Below are 17,761 nucleotides of genomic sequence, written 5' to 3' on the forward strand. Positions count from 1 at the left end.
GCAAGTGGCAGCAGGATTTGGAGCCGGGGGTATGACCCATGATCCTCCTGCTGGAATCTGCCTGCAGCCTGAGATGTGACACCTACCCCTCTTCAGCTGCAACATGGAGGGGACAAAGGGGGGCAGAGCCCAGCCTTCTCAGTCCCTTCCAAAGGGGGTCTTGGGCAAGATGGCTCCCTTCTGTGGACCCTGTTCCCCACCCCAAAGGTTTGGGGGTCGAGGGGCACAACGAGCCCTGCACAGGGAGGTTGGCCAAGGCCACAGTCACTCCTCTGGGCACAGACCAAAGGCCAGTGGCTCTGTCTGCCAGTCCTCATGCTTCAGAAATGCAGAGCCTGACTCCTGGCATCACCGGCTATTCTGCAACCGCTCTACCCCGATGTCCGGCCTTCCCTCGGGGAGCAGAGTGCCCTTTACCACTTCCCCTCCAGGCAGCAGCCCGGCCCCTGCTTCCAGGCAGCGCCCTTCCTCAGCTCCCTGATGACAATCTGCTTTATGTCCTCTCCGCCTCCCTGCCCTGTCCCCCGGCTTTCTCTCTATTCACGCGCTGTTTCCTTAGACGCTGCATTTTTTCCTATAACATCATGTCTGATCCAGACTTTCCGAAAAGCACCCTTTCAGGCCTTGCAGCTTCCCCAGTGTGGCTCCTGGCTGGGCTGGACCGAGGCCCCTCCTCTGTCAAGCGAGGGGGCCGCCCTAGCCTCTCTCCCACACCCCACTCGGGGAGTCACAAAACACATTCTCATATCAGAAGCCACGCCTTGCACCTCGGCCACAAATCCTTCCCGAAAGCAGACAAGATATCCTCCATCAACAATAAATAAATAGGATGCACTCAACACTTAAAAATATTTATATCCCATCCTTGTATTTTAATATATTGGAATGTTCTCTCCGCTTCTACTTCTTGTCTAGCTTCAAAATAATACATTTCTAACACCTTTTCTGGGGAAGACAAGGGGTATTTTTCCACCAGCCCTGTGAAAGGCAGTCCCCCAGGCAATACAAATAAGACTCTGTACTGAGGGGCGATTGGAAGCTGACCTTCTGGGACTTTCTAACGTGACAACGGGAATGTGATGGATGGGGAGTGTTTCCTGGCCCCGGTTTTCAAGCTGAGGCAGAGGCACCGTCTTCCTCGCCTCCACAGAACAGCCTGGGATTTCAGCTTCGGAAATAAAACAGGGGAAAGTCGGAGAGATGGGTTAGAGAAAGGGGGGCAGGGGAGGAGGGGGGCTCAGAAGGAAGCCCCCACCGTCCCAGCGGCCCCCGCAATGGTTCAGGGAAGCAGACAGCCAGCAGAGATGCCAGAGACCATCTAGCTGGACCTTATGGAGCAAAAGCAGGGCCGCCAAGGCCCAGTGAAGTGAAGGACTGCAGAGGCCACACAGCTAGTTGGTGGGCAGGTGGGTCACAACTCAGGGATGCTTCCCGAGCCTGCAGGGGCCCTGCCCGCCACACCTCACGGCCTGCCCTCACCGGGAAGCACCTGCTCCCTCGCTCCGAGCTCTGCAGGGCCGCTTGCCTGCGCGGACAAGCGTCTGAAAGGCTCACAGCCTCTTCTCCAAAAACAACAGAGCCCTCGCCAGCACCAAGAGGCCATGGCGCTCGGTTAACCAAATAAGATGATCCAAATGGGATGATGAGACCCACAGGCGGCTTTCCAGGCCTCTGAGAAGCTTCCACGATCTGCCCCCCCCAGAAAAACAAATGCAGAGGTTGAAGGAAGGGCCACCCAGCCTGTCCCTGGGGCCTCCACCCATCAGCCCCTGTTTGTTTTGTTTACGGGAGGAAAATTCTCCCACTGTCCAGGGAGAGGAGGACAGGGGTCCCTGCAGGGCTTAGGGCCCAGTGGGTACCTGGCCCCCACTTGCCCCACCGGCTCTCCTCCATCACTCCATCAGAGGCTGCTGGGTCCAGAACCTCAGCACAGCCAGGCCTGCTGTCTCTGGGGGCTGCGGCCGCGGGAAATGTCAGAGCCGTGTGTCACCACCCCTGGGAGGAGATGAGTCAGCACGCAGACCTCACTCCCGCCCGCCTTCTCTCCCTCAGAGGCGTCCTGACTGTGTTTGTGAAGCTGGTTTTTAACTGAACTGCAGCACACACGAGTGGGAGCATTTAGAGCGTTTATCAAACCCTGCTCCAGACTTCAGCGGGATCTGTCCAGCTCCAGGAACCTCTGTGGACAAGGACACCCTTTCAGCATGACCTTCTCTCGGAAGCTCTGGGACAGGTGAGCAGGGTGCCCGGTCCCTGGGGAGGCAGGCTGAGCCGACACCGACACAGTGCACCTTTGGCCAATCCCACCACACTACCTCCAGTTCCCACGCTCCATCCAAAACTCCAAAGGTTTTCTCAAAAGCCTTGAAGCAGCCTCTACACGACTGCTGGTCACCAGCATGAATGAGCTCGAGTCATTAGTTCTTCATCTTCCCACTTTCACTGGACCCGCCCAGGTGCTCCCACTTGGAAGAAGCTCAGGCTGGCGGAGGGAGGGAGGGCTGTTGAGGCCGAGGCAGCCTGCAGCATCAGGAGGACGCGGTGGGGGGAGCGGGGGGGGGGGCTCCTCCCCCAGGAAGAATGTCCTGAGCATCCTACGTGAGCTGCCCAGTGTGTCGGCTTCTAGAAATACAAAGACTGCCCCCTTAAGTGAATCACTGTCTAAAGAGGGAGACGGGCACAGACACAGATGGTTCAGCCATGGGATAAACACTGCCAATCAAGTGGGAACCAGGAGATAACAGAGGATGAAGTGCTTCCCAGGTTTAATCTTTTAACCCAAGTTAATTAACCCAATACATTTATTTGCAATAAATCAAACACTACAGAAACATATGCATGTTATGTACTAAAAGTAACCTTTATCCTACCCTAAATACCTTAATATAGTCACCCAGACCTTTATAAGTACATATACATCTTAAAAAAAATTAAGAATTATCATATGCTTATACTATTTTAAATACTCTCTTTTCCCTTTACTCCTTTTAAGTCAATAAGTAATATGATATAGTGGAATTAAATTATATTATATATAATATTATACAACAATACCTTAATAGCTGAATCATACACATTTCACTTTATAGGTATAGGAGAGTTTTTTAACTCATCCATTGTTGGACATGTGTTTTTCTCCTTACTGCATGCTAAACGGATTTGGATCCTGCAATGAACATTTCAGTTTTCTCATCATCGTTCCCTATATTCCATCTCCACGTCCATCTTATCCTGCTGCCTTTTAATCTCAGACTGTCCCCGACTGAGGAGTGTTGGCTTTGGTTGCACAGAGAGTATCTCCTTGCCATTTGAGGGTGCCAACTTCCTGACATTTGCTCCCGGATCTTGTGGTTTGATCCTTTTCAGAGGCGGGCTTTTCAGATACAATTGCCTCTCTTCTTCACGGCGGTCACGCTCTGTAAGGTTGCGGGAACACTGAATGTGCAAACACTGAACCACTGCTCCTAAGGGAAGCACAGCGTTAGGTTCCTACGGGCCTCTGGCCGCAGCGTTATCGCAGATCCATCAATGCTGAACCTTGTTGCATGCGTGTACCTGTTTAAAGACACCTATTGAATATACAGTTGAGTCCTTAGCCTGGAACTCACAGCCAACAGCACCGTAACGCATGCCTGAAGGAAGCTTATTCAACACACAGATTTTCTCCGTGAGGCTCATCTTGCACTTACGACACTAGACAGCACTTCAGCCCTACACTTGGGGGCCATTTTAAACAGTGAAATCGTCAACAAAAAGCACAAAAATGCAAGAAATGTGGCACCAAGTAGACCGCAAGAAGGACGATGTTTACAGCATGAGCTGAAACAGGAAGGCGGTGCGTAGCCTTGTGCAACCTCAGCTGGGAATGTGCCCTCGGGGTGACTCAGACTCCTCCCCACTCTGCTCATCCCAGGGTGACTGTGAAAGGGCCGTGAGGACTGTTTCTGGGGGTACAAACAAATTTTAGCAAGTAGGTAGTAAGGAACCCTCAAACAACGAAGGTCGATCAATGGTACCCTTTTTTTCCCTTGGTTCTGCTCTGTATTTTCTATGGGGCCTGTTTGTTTTCTTTGATCTTCAAAAGGGCAGGATCTGGACAAGTTCGATATCTGTTAATGGTCAGAGTAACCCGCGCTGGGTCCCGTCTCAGCCCACTTTTGCAGGGGTGTGGCCACCTGCTCAGCTCTGTTGTGGGCCAGGTTTTGATGCTCAGCCAGGGGGCATCCTCCTTTATACCCACTGCCTGTTTTCTGGGACTCTGAACACATAGAAAATGTGATAAACTACGATGTCCGACATGTATGGCCACTCCTCTCTGGGGAATGGTACCTCACAGAATATACTGCTCCTCTGGGCATGTACTTTTCGTCTCCTGTATCCTCCCAACACTGCACCCTCTTACACACACACACACACACACACACACACACACACACACACACTGACCTTAACCTCTTAACCTAGCTGTTCTCTGAGATGTAGTGGATTGAATAGCCCCCCAAAGATATGTTCATATCCTAATTCCCAGTCCCTGTGAATATGACCTTATTTAGAAGCAGGGTCTTTGCAGATGTAACAAAGTTAAGGGTCTTGATATGAGATCATCCTGGATTTAGGGTGGGCCCTAAATCCAGTGACAGGTGTCCTTATAAGGAACAGACACAGAGTCACACAGAAAAGAAGGCTATGTGAAGACAGAGACAGAGACCAGAATGACGTGGCCACAAGTCAAGGAACACCAAAGGTCTCCAGCAGCCACCAGAAGCTAGGAGACAGTCAGGAACCGAATCCTCCCTCAGAGCCTCCAGAAGGAACCAACCCTGCCAACACCTGGATTTCAGACTTCTGTCCTCCTGAACTGTGAGAAAATTAATTTCTGCTGTTCTAAGTCACCCAGTCTGTGGTAATTTGTTAGGGCAGCCCTGGAAAACGAATACACCTAGACAGAGAAAGCTGTAGGGGGTGGGAAGGAGGGAAAGGAATTCTGCTTCCCCCACCTCAAGGGGCAGCTCCTAAAGGGATTTCAGGTTTTCTCACTGATATAGACACTGAGGTTCTGAGCCAGGCAGCAGCCAGTATGGAAACATCAGTCTGCCCTCATTCAAGCATTTGCATGTGGCAAAACCACATCAGAGGATACAAAGGACAGAAGCAGAGAAGGACCACGACAGACTGGGGGAAAACAGTGGCAGCACACATAACAAAGGACTGGTATCCCGAATATATAAAGAACTCAACAAATAAACAAGAAAAAGACAAACCAATAGATCACACACATACACACAAGAGCTATGAATATGCATGTTACAGAAAAGGAAACCTGAACAGCCAAAAAAACATATGAAAAGATGCTCAACCTCACTAATAAGCGGGCATATGCAAATTAAAGAACGATGCAAATGCAAATTTAAACAATACACCCATCGGACTGGCAAAAATATACAAGTCTGACAATATCAAGTGTTAGCTACGGCAGGGAGAAATGAAATCCTCCCTGTAGAGCTGGCGGAAATTGGTGCAATCATCTTGAACAGCTATTGGGCAGCATCTAGTAGCGTTGGAAAGAGCCAAATAATTATGGGTTTTGGTGTCCATCCTAGAAAAATCCCACACATGACTCCAGGAAGTACAGACAAAGCTGCTTATTGCAGCAACGTTTATAATAGGAGAAAACAGGGGGAAAGGCTAAATGGCCACAATAGGAAATGGATCAATGAATTGTAGCTCGTTTATACAATGTCATATCACATAACCCTTAAAGTGAATGAGGTAGGACTTCCCTGGTGGCACCGTGGTTAAGAATCCGCCTGCCAACGCAGGGGACACGGGTTTGAGCCCTGGTCCAGGATCCCACGTCGCGGAGCAACTAAGCCCGTGCGCCACAACTACTGAGCCTGTGCTCTAGAGCCCGTGTGCCACAACTACTGAAGCCCGCATGCCTAGAGCCCACGCTCCGCAACAAGAGAAGCCACTGCAATGAGAAGCCTGTGCACCGCAACGAAGAGTAGCCCCCTCTCGCCACAACTAGAGAAAGCCTGTGTGCAGCAATGAAGACCCAATGCAGCCAAAAATTAATTAATTAATTAATTTTTTAAAAAATGAAGTAGAGCCCAAGGAAGCAACATGGATCTATCTCGAAAACATAGCGAGTTATAAAATGATACATCTAGCATTTAGATAAACTCATTAACTCATAAAACAACGCTCTGTATTGTGTGTAGATACTTACATGTAGTAAAAGTTGAAAAAACATGGAAAGACAAATCAACTATACAATTTGTCTCTGGGAGGAATGGAGTTTAATGGAACTAAATAGGAGAATGAAAGGTACTTCAAAGGTACTGTATCAGCAATATTCTCTTATTTAAAAAATAAAGTCAAAAAGAAAGACATGGAAGAAAAAACTTGGAAGCACATTAAGTATCAAATAAAGGAGACTATCATAACTTCCTAGAGAGTGGGCAGATAAAGTGTTCTGAGAATGCAGAGGATAGAGACCTCCACCTTGGGAGGAAGGCTTCCTGGAGGAGGTGGCACAGAGCCTTGAAAGAGGGATGGTTGAGATTTGGAGATGGGTCTGAGAATGTTTTCCATACTACCCTAGGCCTGCTCTCTTGGGCACTCTGGGTCAGTCTATTTGCTGTATTTACTGAATAATGTCTTAAGTTCTCAAATTTAATATAAAAAGTGACAGACTTGGACACTTTCTGTTTATCTTTCAAGGCAAAGTTACCAAGGTGGTGGCTGTAAATCTTCTGATCCACAGTCAGGGGCTGGAGAACAGGAACCCTTCCCTGACTCCCTTGCAGCTAGGCCTGTGTGTGATTTAAGCTCTGCCAGTTAGGCTCCCGTATGAATCTGCAGGGAGAGAGCCAGGGCGGGGGCATCCTTCTCTGGGGTGGGCAGTGCAGGGGAGGTGTGGTTCTGGGGCTGCAGCAATGCCTCCACTGCCTGATTCTGCAACTTCCTGATTGTGGCAGAGACAGTGGCTCCCTGGTGGCTTGTTCTGGGAGAGATTTGGGGTCTTTGTCCCTGAAAGTCCACTTAGAATCTTTCCTTCAGCCCTCCCAACAATTCTGAGAGTTATCTAAACTCTTTAATGAATCCCTTTGTGCTTGAGTAGTGGATTCTGTTATTTGCAACTAAGACCCCTGCCCAATGCCAAGTTCACCAAATGTTTCTTGGTATCAAGCCTAAGGACTTAGTTTGCCAACCGACCTCACCATAGGCTACAAATACAACAAACTGATCAGCCCAACCTGTGGAGAAGTTGAGAGAAGTCAGTCATACCCTGGGCATCGATGTCCAGCTGAACGGGTCATAAATCTAATCCAATGTCTCCATGTTCACACAGGGCTCCCCGCACCCCCAGACCCCCAACTTTCTCTTTTTCTTAAAATGTATAATCTGGAAACAGTCATAACTAGGGACATAGTACTCACATGTCCTTCACATTTTTTTTGGCAACAGCATAAATCACATTTTTTTTGAGCACTTACGATTCTTTTCTCTCAACTAGCTGAGATATATAGAATTTCCATTTCAGTCTGTAATTAAAATACAATTAAAATTGCATTTGGAAACGTAAACCAACATAGACATTTGTGTTTATATTATAAACTGTCTTGATACACTTTAACATATGGTAATAATAACAAAACAAATTTGGCACTTACAGGATAACTTCTGCCCCAGAATCACAGACTTTGGAGTATGTCACAAATACAAAAACATACTACAGTTTTACCTAACCTCCTGAGTTTGTAAGTAAGTGTGATGTTGGAGTCACATGGGCCCCAGTCCAAATTCCATCTCTTCTATTTTACAGACGAGTGACTGTGAGCACATTACGTATATATCTTTCTGAGCCTCAGTTTCCTCAGTTTTAAATGAGATTAGTACGTGGTTGGTGTGACAGGTGAGACAACCTGTGTGTTAAGCGCAGGGCATGGATCCCAGTAAGCGCTTGATAAAGGGTCAGTGCTGTGATGATGACGGTGGTGCTGGTGGTGGTGGTGATGATGACAACGATGATGGTGATTGGTGGTGGTGGTGGTGGTGGTGGTGATGGTGATGATGGTGATGGTGATGGTGATGATGACAGTGGCAGTGGTGATGATGACGACGATGATGGGGTGGTGGTGGTGGTGGTGATGGTGATGGTGACGATGATGGTGATGGCGATGATGATGACGGCGGTGATGATAGTGATGATGGTAGTGGTGTTGGTAATGACGATGATGAAAGAACAAAGTATGTTTTGAAATGTCAGTGACTGGATGTCAAATCAAGGATCAAAACCAAGCCCACAGCCCTTAGGGTATTCAGCTGTGTGTGTTAACTCAGAGGCAGGTCTCCTACTTCAGAACTTTTGTCCCCAAGCCACAAAATGCAAATGGATTCATCCAGGTGCGGAATCCTTAGCGCCAAACGTGAGATACTACTGCCCCATCTCATCTAAACAGCAGGGAGAAAGTCCCATCTCTGCGGTTAGCCAGCATTTCACATCTCTGGGCCGGGAAACGTGGCCCAGTTAGTGTTCCCCCCAAACTTCAAGGCACATATGAATCACCTGGAGAATCTGGTTAAAATGCAGGTTCTGATTCAGTGGGTCTGAGAAGGTGCCCAATAGTCTGCATTGCTGACAAGTTCCCAGGTGCTGCTCCTGCAGCCTGAGACCACGCTTTGGGAAACAATGGCCTAGAAGATTTCTCGGTTCCCCCACCCCCAGACTAGCAAGCTTTGATCAGAACACAAGGGCCCATCTGCTCACCATTCATTCTTTCCTTTTTCCTTCTCTCCAGCCCACTCCCCTCCACCTTTGGGCTGCCTCCTTTTCTACCCCACTCATGCGTTTGGGGGGGTGAGGGGAGGATTCCCACAGTTCCTAAAGAACCAGAGATAGGTTATCTGTTCCCTAACAACAGCATGAATAGAAAAAGAGAGAGAGAGATACCAGATCCCAAGGAACCAAAAAAAAAAAATCTTTTAGGTGCAAATCCTGTTTCTCCTTAGCATGGAGCCCTCACTCCCAGCCACTTTCCACACAGAAGCCAGGGATAATATCACGAGCACTGAGGACCTCCCACTTCTCCATAGATTTATAACAAAACCGTCTCAGCAGGAAAAAGTATTCTGGATTTATGCCTCCTACATCCACCTGCTGGCTGAGTGCGTTCTTTTGTATTCCAGAAACGTTCCTAAGCCTTTCCAGGCCACCAATGCCATACCCCTGGCTCCAGAGACCCCCCAGAAAAGGCCGTGGAGAGGCACCTGTCCTGGGACCGGGAGAGTGGCCTGAGCTGACCTGCCAGGCTGGCCCCAGAAATCCAGGTGTCGGGACGCAGCTTTTCTGGGAACCCTGTCCCTGCTGGTGAACGAGTTATCAGCACGCCTTCCCATTGCAAAGCGGACACTCAAAACTAAACACCTGCCCATAGCTCCCCAGGGTTCTGGCCCAGATGGGAAGCAGGAGTTCTGCCCCCAGTGGGCCCCCCAGCTCAGACCCACACGGTCAGCAGGGCCTCTGTCCCACAGTGAGACCCAGTGATGGGTCACCGCAGCCCTGTCCCACTTGGAGGCACTCACTGTGACCGGGGCCTGGGCCTGGCACGGTCCAGCCCTGGGGTGGAAGAACTTGACTCTGAAATGTCCTGTGGGCAGCAGGCCCTGGCTACCACATCAGGACTGTGGTTCCAACCTCTCACTCCACAGAATAAAGCCCACGTGGGAAATCCTGCCCTGCCACGGCCCAGATCACCTTCTCTGAGGTCTCCCAGTCTCCAGGACCTACCGGGAATGCTACACTGAGGTCAGAACACGGCCAGACCCGGGTGCCGTGGGGGCCGACACTGGGCCAGATGTGCCGGCGAGAGAGAAGTTTCACTCAGGCTGGCACAAGCACCCTCGAGTGTGCCAGTTTCAACATGTCAGCCTGCTTGCCCGGCGGCTCTGACCCTACTGCCACCTCCAAGGTCATGTCAGGCCTTCCCCACCCCGGGAGCAGTTTCCCAAGCCCCTCTGCGCTCAGAGCTCCCTTCCTGGGCTTCTCACGGGCCCCTCAGCTAAGCCAGCTTTGTACTGTCAATCGTTATTTGCATCTATTTTTTTTTTTACTGCGGTAAAATTGCCCACCTTGACCATCTCTGAGTGCACAGTTCAGTGGCGTTAAATACATTCTTAATGTTGTGCAACCATCACTAACCATCCCTCTCCAGAACGTTTGCACCTTCCCGAACTGAAACTCAAAACCCGTGAAACGGTAACTCTCCACACCCGCCTTGTCCCCGCAGCCCCTGGCAGCCATCCTTCTAACTTCTGTCTCTAGGAATCTGACTATGCTGGGCACCTCACAGAAGTGCAACCATACAGTATGTGTCCTCTTGTGTCTGGCTTATTTTACTCAGCATAATGTCTTCAAGATTCCTCCAAGCTGCAGCATGTGTCACAAATGCCTCCTTTTTTAAGACTGAATAACATCCCAGTATATATAGAGACCACATTTTGCTTACCCATCCGTCCATCAACAGACACTGGGGTTGCTTCTACTTTTTCGCTAGTGTCAATAACGCTGCTATGAACATAGGGGCACAAATATCGATCTGAGTCCCTGCTTTCAATTCTTTGGGGGGTATATACCCTGTCAATTACGTTTTAACTTGTTCCTGACATACAATATTTGTCAGAAAATTGCTCAGGGCTTCCCTGGTGGCACAGTGGTTGAGAGTCCGCCTGCCGATGCAGGGGACACGGGTTCATGCCCCGGTCCGGGAAGATCCCACATCCCACATGCCACGGAGCAGCTGAGCCCGTGAGCCATGGCTGCTGAGCCTGCGCGTCCAGAGCCTGTGCTCCGCAACGGGAGAGGCCCCAACAGTGAGAGGCCCACCTACCACAAAAAAAAAAAAAAAAAAAGGAAAATTGCTCAGATAAGCATACAGCTCCGGGAATTTTCTCAAACTGAAAACTCTGTGTAAACAGCACCCAGACAGAGAACCAGAACACCACCCCCCTCCTTAGAAGCCCCCCCCCCAGGTTGCGCCCCTTCCCACAGTCACTACCCCCACTCAACCAGGGTAACCAATATCCTGACAGCATACATTAGCTTTCCCCGTTTCTTCACTTGACACAAGTAGAATCCTATAGTATGTGTGTGACTTCTCTTCAACATTGTGTTTTCATGACTGCTGCATGCAGTTGTGAGTTACTCACACTCACTCTTGTATGACATTCCACTATATGATATCTCACAATTGATTCTTCTATTTCATTGTTGATGGGGGGTTATGGCCAGTGTCCAGATTGGGACTATCACAGATAGTGTTGCTATGTACATTCTAACGCGTCTCTAGGTGAGCATACGTACACATTTCTGATGATTATATGCCTAGGAGTATTGCTAGGAGTGGAATTGCCGGGTCACAGGGTATACATGTGTCAGCTTTTGTAGACAAAGCTAAACAGGTTTCCAAAATGATTAGGCCAGTCTATACTCCTGCCACCAGAGTACTTTACCAACACTTGGTAGTCTCGTCTTTATTTTAGCCATTTTGGTGGCTATGTAGTGGGAGTGCCTTGTGGCTTTAATTTGCATTTCCCTGATGACTAATGAAACTGAGCACCCTGTCATAGGTACTCTTCCGCCTTATGTTTTAGGGACAGGCCACAACCCCCAACGAGAAGACACAGCAGGGATCTCAACGTCTTACATGGCTGGGTCTCCAAGCCTCCCATCTAGCCAGGGCTCATGATGAAATCCAGGCTTGATCTGTGTTACATAAGGTAAGGCTAAGTTCGCCACTCACCTGGCCAGGTCACTGTCATGGGCCATGGGCTGGATTAGACACGGCCGGCCTGCTCCTCAATCACTGTTTGCTCATAACAGTGCCCCAAGGGCCAGGTCTCTTGCCAAACGTGCCAGATGTCACTGGGTTGGCACTGGCTGATGCAAAAAGCCAACAAATATAAATGTGCAATTCTTAGGAACAATGAGTTCCTCACACCACAAATATGGAGAATTCCGCCATCAGTAAAGGAACTAAAAGTAACCCATGTCTGGTCTTGCTTAAGAGTCATTCCAGCCAACTCCCTGAGCTAGACCTGCTCTCTGTTGGTCCACCCAAATTCAACTTGATTCAATCTAGCAAGTATTATTGAGGCCCTACTATGCACCAAGCACTGAGATCATGATGCTAGGGTCACAGACGTGGGAGATGATTGCAGCCTTCAGACAGATTGTAGTCTACAGGAACATAACTATACCATAAGGCAGAATAAGATACATGTCCTAAGTAAGGTATGTACAGAATGCAGATGGGACATCATGCATTTAATGGAGAGCAAATGTCTGGTTACAGAGAATCAAGGAGGCTTCATGGAGAAAAAGGAGTTTGAGATCGATTCTGAACAGCAGGCAGGGTATCTCAACAGCTGGAAACTGGTAGGGAAGGCCCTCTGGACAGGGGGAACAGCATGAACTAAAACAAAGAGGTTGGGGTAGTAGAGACTGGCTAGAGAAAGTTTTATCTTGGTAGTAGAATGACAAAGGCAAAACTCATGAAAAAAAAGTACTGATATGATATAAAAAGTAACCTTTATATTTAAAAAAACCACAAACATAATTCAAAGGCAAATATCACACTAGAAAAAAATTATTTGCATCATAAGGTAAACCAAGGGGGTTGTTTATGTGAATGCTAGCAATTCACACAATAAGCCATTAAAATGATGATGTAGAGCTTCTTCTGACCAGATATCTACGACATATTGCTGAGTAGCAAAAGCAGGTTACTAAACGACATGGAGTTAAATGTATGCAAAATTACACACAGCAAGATCCCTTGAAGAACTTTCATCAAAATGTTAGTGGTGATTGTTTCTAGGTGGAAAAGGAAGGATGGATGGACGGAAGGAAGGGAGGAAGGGAGTCAGGGAGGGAGGGAGAGAGGAAAAACCTGGAAACAGCCTAAGTATCTAATAATAGGGACTTGGTTTTAAATAAATTATGCTATAGTTCTCATAAAGTGAGATGGTGTGAGACTACTGAAAAGTCACAGAATATTTAAAATCATGGAAAAAACTTCCAATGAAGCAAATAAAAAGTATAGATTACAAAAAATATGTATAATTCTGTTCGCTTAAAGATCCATGTATAAAGGAATAGGAAAAAATACCAGAAGAATGTATGCCAACATGTTATCGGTGTTTTTTCTCTAGAGGACAGGATTTCAGATTCGTTTTTTCTATGTATTTTCTATATTTTCTTAAATTTCCCAAATTAGCACTCATTGCTTTTGGAACCAGAAAGAAATGAATATTAGTGGTTAACAAAAGCTGTCCTGCCTGAGGGAAAAGTGAGAAAAGAATTGCTTATCCATCTGGAAACCCTAAGCTCCCCCACGACCTCGATCCCCAGCAGCATCTCACTAAAACCTCCCTGGTCCACATCCCTGGTCCACATCCAAGTGATGGACGGTGCTTATTTTCTTTGTGTGCAGGTGTGGCTGGAAACACCCAGCATCATCTCACGAGCTGCTCCAGCCCAGGTCCTGTGAAGACATCTTCCGACCCCATGTCTTCGTAGATGAGGTTCCTGCCTGATGCTCTGGCTCCACCCGAGTCTCTCTGTTTGCACCTGCTGCATCAGGTGGGGTACTCTGCAATGACTCTTCCCACATCCTTCAAGACATACTCCAGTTTCCCCTTCATCCCGCGTCGCTCAAGGTTCAGCGCACTGTGATTCGCGACTCTCCAACTGCACAGGTGCCTCCCAGGGTACCCAGCTGCCTCGCTGGGGATGCTGCACGGCCAGGTAAGGCTCATCTTGCCTTGTATATAATGCTGATGGAACTGAGAATAAATGACAAATATGATGGATGCAGGTCACATCCTGGTTGGGTCAAGATCGACCTCATCTTTGGGGATGGGGGTGGGAGGGATGACTTAACTGGCAAACTCAGAAGTAAACAATGCCGGGTGACAATTTAACACATGAGCACAACATCCATTTCATAGTCACAACGAACAATACAAAGTCCTTGACTAAAATCTATTCACTTTGCTCAACAGACTCATCAGACCCTCATTCAGAACCTATTTATTCTCAGTTTACATTCAGTGTTGAATAGTTCATCTATTTCCTTTCCTGACGGGGTCAGAGTAAGTCAATTAAGAGCAGAAAATCAGGAAAGGAGAGAAAAGGCTTATATTTATACAGATGTTCACTGTAGCTGTTTTTGTTACAGCAAAAGACTGGGAAAACCTAGGTACATCAGGGACTATCTAAATAAATTATATCACCTGCATTCAGTGGCATAATAAGGGATCCATATGTGCTGGTTTGGAAATATTGTCACAACATATTAAGTGAAAAAGGGCACTTAATTGTATGAATAGTGTACTGCTATTTGTATTAAAAATACGAAGATATATATTCATATATCTCTTGGCACATGCATCAAACATATCCGTAAGGATACAAAACATTGCCTTTTTTGGAGTGAACAAGTATTTGGTGTGAGGGGGAGACACTTTTTATTGCAGTGTTTAAAACTTTTGCTTTTGAATTTTTACTTTTGTAGTGCTGGGAATGTTATTCCATGCTCATGGATTATGACTGCAATTAAAACAATGGTTTAAAAAAAGAAAGAAGGGGAGATGGATAACTTTTGGAAGCAGAGCCAGTGACAGCAGAAATAATTGATAACAGACAGCTTGGAAACAAGGGGAGAGATCCAAGGAAAGTTTCAGTAAGTCAGTAAAGCAAAAGAAAGAGAATGAAGGTAAGAGAAAAGTAGAAGTTTGGGACCCACAAGTCAAATAGATAAGTAAGATCCATTGACCCCAGGTGATATTACTGTATTAGAAGACGATTTTTAATGCCTCTGAAACATCAAAATAAGATTAGGTTGCATTTAACACTCTTTAGGCAGAGAAATTTGAAACACTAGCGACATTCCCATTTATGTCAGAATAAAGACAAGGATGCCTGCTACCATCCTTACTATTTAAAGTTGTTTTGGATAGTGTAGCCAATGCAAAAAGACAAGAAAAGAGATTGAACAGCAGAAATGCTGGAAAGAAAGAGACAAAAGATGCTATGAAGGTGCTACGATGATCTACCTGTAGAAACCAGGAAGAGAGACTCTCTGTTCAGTGAACAGACCAATTACTACCTAAACATATGAAAATCAATTTCTTTTATATACACCAACAGCAAACAATTAGAAAATAACTGGAAAACGATACCATTCACCTTTCCTGCAAACAATTCAAAATACCCAAGAATACGCTTAAGAAATGTGCAGGGACCTACGTGAGAAAACCATGTGAACTGCTGACGGACAAACTGAACTTCCAGATGAGAAGATCCAATTTTACAAAGATTCCAGTTCCCTCAGCATTTATCTATAAACTTAATGCAATTTCAATCAGAATCACAGAGGAATTTTTTTCCAAGTTGACCAAATCATTCTAAAGTTCATTTGGAAATAAAATGCAAGCGCACAGCCAAAGAAATTTTATAATTGTGGGAATCATGCCCTAAAATAATTAAAAGATTAAAACAGTGTGGAACTGGCAAAAGAACATAGATTCCTATCATTGGACAGAAAACTCCAGAAACAGAACCAAGAATATGTGAGAATTAACACATGACATAGGTAGTGTATGGAACCAACAGGAAAAGGACAATGTTCAGATAACGTAAGGCTGAATTCTTTACCTTACATTAGACATCAGATCATTGTAGGAATGGATTCAAGATTTAAGTGTGAAAAATTAAGCTATGAAAGTGCTAGAATAAACTAAAATGTAGATGAGTATCTGTAACACTGTACATTGCTAAGAATGACACCAAAGACAGAAGTTAAAAAGAAAACATGTCTCTATATGAAAGTAAAAAGCTTTTTCTTAGTATCAACGAGCACTAAAAGCAAAACTTAGAACCAAACGGCAAACTGGGGTAAAACTGTTTGCAATTGATATAACAAACAATTTACATCTTTGATATACAAAGATTCTTACAAATTAATAAGAAAATATTAATCCCCCCATGGAAAAAAATACACAAAGGCCATGAGTAAGCAATTCCCCAGGGAAGAAACACAAATGGCTAACAGATATATAAATAAAAAACGTTCAAAGAAATGCATGCTTTTTAAACCAAGATGCTGTTTTTCACCGTTCAAGCTGACAAAGATATTTTTAAAGGACAATACTCAGTGTCAGTGAGGGTATGGGGAAACCCTCTTCAGTGCTGCTGATGAAAATACAGATAAGCAAAACTCATCCGACAAGCAATTTGCCAATACACGTAAATGACTCAGAAGATTGAAAAAACATGAACACCCTCTAACCCACCAACTGTGGTTGTTAAGAATCTACTCCAAAGAAAGAATTAAACACGTGTGCAGGGACTTCCCTGGCAGCTCACTGGTTAAGAATCCACCTGCCAATTCAGGGGACACGGGTTCAAATCCTGGTCCGGGAAGATCCCACATGCCATGGAGCAACTAAGCCCATGCGCCACAACTACTGAGCCTGCGCTCTAGAGCCCAAGAGTCACAACTACTGAGCGTGCACTCTATAGAGCCCATGAGCCACAACTACTGAACCCGCGTGCCACAACTACTGAAGCCTGAACACCTAGAGCCTGTGCTCGGCAACAAGAGAAGCCACCGCGATGAGAAGCCCGCGCACCACAACGAAGAGGAGCCCCCGCCTGCCGCAACTAGAGAAACTCCACGTGCAGCAACGAAGACCCAATGCAGCCATAAATAAATAAATAAATATTTATTTATTTATTTATTAAGGGGGGGGAAAAAAACACGTGTACAGAGGTTTGGCTCCAAGGATGCATGTCGCAGGCTGCTGGAAACAGGGAAAAACTGGAAAAGTAGCAGGAAACTGGTCGGAATCTGTGGCACATTCATGTACTTAAAATGCTCAGCAATCGTGAAAATTATGTTGCGGCCAGAGTCAAGATAGCAGTAAGTTTAAAAAAGCAAGTTACGAAATAGCTTATGTTTCAATATAAAATCCTGTTTTTAGAAACAATGTGTATATGCATTAATACGTGAAACAGAAGTACATATACTAAAATGTATACAGATGTACACCAAAGATTTCCCTGGATTATGAAATTATGAGTGATTTTTTTTCTTTTAACTTGTCTACATTTTGTTAAAGTTTTAAATGAATATATTTCTGAAAGAAGAAAAAAGATTTTTTTAAGGTTGTTTTTTTTTTTTAATTTGTAAAAGAAAGCTTGAGTACACTCATACTCACAGCAGCACTATTCCCAGTAGCCAAAAAGGTGGAAGCAACCCAAGTGTCCATCGACGGAGGGATGGATAAATAAAATGTTGTATGAACGCACAAGAGGATATTATTCAGCCTTAAAAAGGAAGGAGATTCTGACACCTCCTACAACATGGATGAACCTGAAGGACGTTATGCTGAGTGAAATAAGCCGGTCACAAAAGGACAAATACTGTATGATTCCATTCATACATTCCTATGAGATACTGGAGTGGTCAAATTCACAGGGACAGAAAGGAGAGCTGGTGGTTGCCAGGGGCTGGGGGAGGGGAATGGAGAGTTATTGTTTAATGGGGACAGAGTTTCTATTTGGGAAGGTGACAAAACTTCTGGAGAGGGATGGTGGTGATGGTTGCTCAGCAACGTGAATGCACGTTAACACTACTGAAAGTACACTTAAAAACGGTTAGGATGGTGGGCTTCCCTGGTGGCGCAGTGGTTA

At 46.1% G+C, this 17,761-nt stretch overlaps 1 protein-coding gene and 1 long non-coding RNA gene across 2 annotated transcripts in view; one reads left to right on the forward strand and one right to left on the reverse strand.

The window, feature by feature from the left end:
* NTN1 (netrin 1) overlaps positions 1–17,761 on the reverse strand; it is a 188,004-nt gene that overhangs the window by 106,046 nt on the left and 64,197 nt on the right. The gene's annotated exons all lie outside the window — the stretch shown is intronic.
* Positions 2,008–7,589, forward strand: LOC137213153 (uncharacterized). Its single transcript, XR_010937804.1, has 2 exons — positions 2,008–2,233; positions 3,090–7,589. It is a non-coding gene; the product is annotated as an uncharacterized lncRNA (long non-coding RNA).

Source organism: Pseudorca crassidens, chromosome 19 (genome assembly GCF_039906515.1).
Source record: "Pseudorca crassidens isolate mPseCra1 chromosome 19, mPseCra1.hap1, whole genome shotgun sequence".
Taxonomy (NCBI): domain Eukaryota; kingdom Metazoa; phylum Chordata; class Mammalia; order Artiodactyla; family Delphinidae; genus Pseudorca; species Pseudorca crassidens.